General features: G+C 53.2%; 1 non-coding gene across 1 annotated transcript; it reads right to left on the minus strand.

Moving 5' to 3' along the window:
• Positions 1-2,840: 2,840 nt before the first annotated feature.
• TRNAA-UGC (transfer RNA alanine (anticodon UGC)) lies at positions 2,841-2,912 on the minus strand. Its single transcript has one exon. It is a non-coding gene; the product is annotated as a tRNA-Ala (tRNA).
• Between the last annotated feature and the right edge of the window lie 2,040 nt (positions 2,913-4,952).

Genomic DNA, 4,952 nt, shown 5'->3' on the forward strand with positions numbered 1-4,952 from the left:
CGGTGACTAAGGAAAGCGCCCTCCGCACAGCCGCGCTGCCGCAGCAGGGCTGGGGGACGCGCAGGTGCTGGGGAAACACCTCGTCACTGCTCCTGGAGGCCTGAGCCCATCTCGAGCCGAGGGCCCCGGAGCCGCCGGGCCGCAGCCCAAACACCCGCCCACAACCAGCTTCCCCGGCCGCGTGGCGCGTTATGGCGGCTACAGTCGTATTTAAAACCTCTCAGCCAAGACGGGCGTCCACCGCACCCAATCGGCTGCCGGCCCGCGCAGCGTCTCCCAGCCAATGAACGGCGGCATGGAAAGATTAAGCTCCCGCCCCTTCTCTGGCCCCGCCCCCGCCCTGCCGGCCCGGGGGGCGTGGCTTGGCCGAAGGTGCGCCTGCGCCGTGCGCGGGACACGCAGTGCAGGAGCGGCCGCGGAGGAGCGCGGAGCTCCGCCCCAGGGGGCGTGGCCTAGGCGGGGTGCGCGGGACCCGCTGCGCGGGCGCGGAGGAGCGCGGCGCTGCGGCCGGGGGCAGCGGCGGGGGAGGCGCAGCTCCGCTCCGGGCTCGGGCAGGGGCTCGAGATGCGCCCGGGGAGGCAGCGCGGAGCCGCCCGCCCGCCCGCCCACACGGCGCTGCACGTGCCCCGAGCCGGCATGCGGGAGCCCCGGGGCCGCCTGCTCCTTCCCTCCCCACCCCGGCCCCAGAACAGCCGCGGACCCGCCTTCTCCGCGCCTCCTGGGTGCTTAGTGCTACCTTTTACACGTGGCTATTCACTAATTACCGTAGGTTTACATAGTGCTAATTAACGCTCATGTTGCTTACTAGTCTAATTATTTCTCATTCTAGCGGTGCATGATCATCATGACGTTAATAAGATGATTTTTAAATTTATTATCATGACATGAATGAAATGATTTTTAAACTCCGTTGGGCGTGCACAACGCGCTCTGCACATCCAGCTTCTTTTAAACCAGTTGCGTGGGCGCTAGAAACCCTGGGCTGGGCATCAGCTAATCGCTATTATTGCGGTACTGCTACGTCATAATTATTCTTGATATAGTATTGTAATTACTGTGACTGGCTATGTAGTACTCCTGTTTTTGAGAGCCGGTGTGTTTTCTGCTGCACTGGATGGAGGTGAATGACTTTTCTTTTCCCCTCCCCTTTTCTTCAGTTAACTCTGAGTCTGGGTCACCCGCTGCAATTCGCCCTCCGTGCATTTCTTGGTTGTGTCGGGGGTGAGATTTTGGGGAGGTAAAAATCCTTTTAAAAATAAATAAATCAATCTCTGGCTGCTTTTCTGGGGGCTGGGGGTGCATAGTGAAGGTTCAGGGGTGCTCATCAGGGAGAAGCCCAAAGCTGCCTGCGGGGCCCCGGCTCCTCCATCCCGCCCACCAGGCTGAAGGTGGTTGCTTATTCCCAGTTCCTTTTTCAAAGCTAATCTAGACCCAATCAAAGCTTGTTGTTAATGAATTACACATCTTAAATAGAATTTCATTACATATTTGCTAATAAATAAAATAATATTCTGTTTCAAACATAGAGCCCTAAATAAAGGTCAGATTAGGATGGGATTATGGGGCAAAATACTTCTTGGGCCACCCCAAACAGCCTGTTGGCGCCATAGGGGACTGTCCCGAAGCACCTTGACCACAGCGTTGCCCGGCCCAAAGTGCGGCTTGGCCGTGCTGGCTGCCAGCTGACACCCCCCGCCCCTGTACTAATATATGGGCATGAGTTAGGAACTAGTTTTTGGGCTGGGATTATAGCCAGAAATCCTTCTTGGGCCACCCCATGACAGACCTGTGTGCCATCGGGGACTCTGCTGGACGTCTCTCACCCGTCTTGCCCGACCCAGAACGCGGCTTGCCCGTGATAGACTGCGAACCGACAGCGTGCCAGCTTCTGTGCTGAGTATATGGACCCACATAAGGACCTGGATTTAGGGCTGGGATCACAGCTAGAAATCCTTCTTGGGCCAGCCCACGCCATGCCTCTGTGGCACATGGGACTCTCCTGGTTATCTCTGCAGAGTCCTGCCCGTCCCAGGAAACGGTTTGGCTGTGCCAGGCTGCCAGCTGATCGTCCGCCCAGACGCCACCAACTACAGGGGCCTGAATAAAGAACTGGGATTTGGGCTGGGATCAGAGATGGAAATGCTTGTTGGGCCACCCCACGCTGTCACTCTGTGGTACCAGTGGACTCCCCTGGACATCCCTGACCACAGCTTGCCTGGCCCAACTCGTGGTTTGGCCCTGCCAGGATGCCAATGGACAGCTCCCCCCAGCCACGGTACTAAGTATGTGGGTTTGAGTAAGGAAGTGGCTCTTGGGCTGGGATTATGGTTGGAAATCTGTTTTGGGCCACCTCACAGCATGTCCCTGTTGCACCAGGGGACTCTCCTGGTCATCTCTGACCAGAGTCATAGTATCATAGTACTTGGGGGTGGAAGGGACCTAAGCAGCTCATCAGGTCTGACTCCCTCCCTCAGGCAGGAATGGGTGCCAGGATCATGTCACCCCAGCCAAATATCTACCCAGCCTCCTCTTGAAGACGCCCAAGGTAGGAGAGCACCACCTCCCTTGGGAGCCCATTGCAGAGCCTGGCAGCCCTAAGTGTAAAGTAATGTTTCCTGGTGTCCAGCCTGAGCATTTTCTCTAACAATTGGAGGGTGTTATTCTTAGTAACCCTGGGTGGTGCCTGGGGGGAACAGAGCTTCCCCCAATTCTCTCCAGTCCCCCCTGGGGAGTTTGTAAACTGCCACCAGATCCCCTCTCAGTCTTCTCTTGTGGAGGCTGAATAGGTTGAGACCTTCTAACCTGTCTCTGTAGGGCCTGCCCTGCTGCCCCATGAAAAGTGGAGATGCTGGGGATTGAACCCAGGACCTCATACATGCAAAGCATGCGCTCTACCACTGAGCTACATCCCCTTTGGCAGCCTCTGTTATCCCCTGGCTGTCTTGCCTGACTGAAGACACAGTTTGTCTGTGCCAGGCCCTGAGCTGACCGCCCCTGCAAATACTGCCCTAAGTATATGGGCTTGAATAAGGAACTGGGTTTTGGGCTGGATTGACGACAGGAAATCCTCTTTGGACCACCCCACACCATGCCTCTGGCACTGGATACTATCCCACACCCCCCAACCAGAGTCTTGCCTGGCCCAAAGTGCAGTTTTTGCGTGCCAAGCTGCCAACTGCCAGCCCCCCGCGCCCACTGTGCTAAGTACATGGACCCAAATAAGGACCTGGTTTTGGGCTGGGGTTACGGCTGGAAATACTGTTTGGGCCAGTTCCCCCATCCCCACTGTACTAAGTAGACAGGCTCAAGGAAGGAATTTCTCATGGGCTGGGATTAGAGATGGAAATCCTTCTTGGGCCACCCCACACCATGCCTCTATGGCACCGGGGGACTCTCCTGGACACCACTGCCCAGTCTGGCCTGGACCAGAGCGTGGTTTCTTCATACCAGGCTGCCAACTAACAGCCCCCCATTCCCATGGTACTAAGTATACACGCTTGACTAAGGACCCGGCATTTGGGCTGAGATTACAGACTGAATTGATGACCAGTGTCTTTCCTGGCCCAGATGGTGTGGGCTGGTCCAAAATGGATTTTCAGCCATGATCCCAGCCATTACCAGATTTGCCTGTCACTTTGGGGTGTGCTCATTTATTAGGGGTACATTTCTAGGGTCTTTGCAATTCTATCAATGTGCTGCTTGTGTTACCTGTGTTTCTGTACGGAGCTGTATCTCTGCCTTCTGCAAGTCCTCACCCCCAATGGAGCTATCTTGCAGGACTCTGTTTCAATGGGACTGGGTTCCTCCAGCCACTAAATCAGTCAAATGTGCATGTACGCGCACACACACACACACACACACACACCAGCCACTAAATCAGTCAAATGCACACACACACACACACACACACACACACACCAGCCACTAAATCAGTCAAATGCACACACACACACACACCAGCCACTAAATCAGTCAAATGCACACACACATGCACACACACACACATACACTCACATGACACGCCTGACCCGGCCGGGTTGATCAGCATGTACAGGCTGACACCTTCATGTGCCAGGAATCAGTTCATTAAGGGAACACTACACTGCAGTCAGACACCAGCACTCAGTGAACAGAATCCCTCTGAATGCGGCTGGGTGTCCAGCTGACACCCTCACGGGCCAGCTTTCAGTTCATTAGGGCACGCCTGAGCCAAACTGGGCCAATCAGCCTATACAAGCTGATCCCCTTATGTGTCTCAAACTCAGCACGTCCCAATCTTTTGCCCTAACTGTCCTAGTAGTGGTAGCCTCTTGATGAGCGGACCCCACAGTATTTCTGGGCTTGACAGGGATCTTTGGCTTAGGTAAAAGAAGCGTTGCTGCAGAGCAAGTGGGGAAGGGAAGTAGAGAAGGAAAAATACACCTGGTTACCTCCAGTTTGACTATAAAAGTTATTTATTGTGAAGCATATCCAATTTATAATGGTACTAGTAGTAATAGACATGCAAGGGAAAACAAAACAATTACAATATTCCCCTGGTTTAATTGAGTATTTGGGGAAACTTAGCTGAAGCTTAACTAATACAATTTAGGTTCAGAAAGCTATGCGTAGAGACAAAAAGAAAAAGAGAGAAAGAGGGAGAAAGAGAAAGCGAGATGCTGTGCACGGTTAAAGGAGAGCTGCACTTAGGAAAACATGAGTACACATCTTTACACTGAGATATAACTACATAAAAGCAGTTATTTTATTGCTGATACCAAAAGCTTTTTTTTTTTTCTCCATACCCATCAGCTCATATTCGATGCTGTGGCACATTCAGTTCTGTGTTTTCTCTTCCTATAGAAAGAGGAAAAAGAGGGATGTTACTTGTCCTGTCTTTTTTTTAAGATTTCTGGAGAAGGTTTTGTAGCTGAATTGAGTCAGATTTCAGAAGCTCATTTAAGATGAGTTTA

Source organism: Alligator mississippiensis, chromosome 1 (genome assembly GCF_030867095.1).
Source record: "Alligator mississippiensis isolate rAllMis1 chromosome 1, rAllMis1, whole genome shotgun sequence".
NCBI lineage: Eukaryota > Metazoa > Chordata > Crocodylia > Alligatoridae > Alligator > Alligator mississippiensis.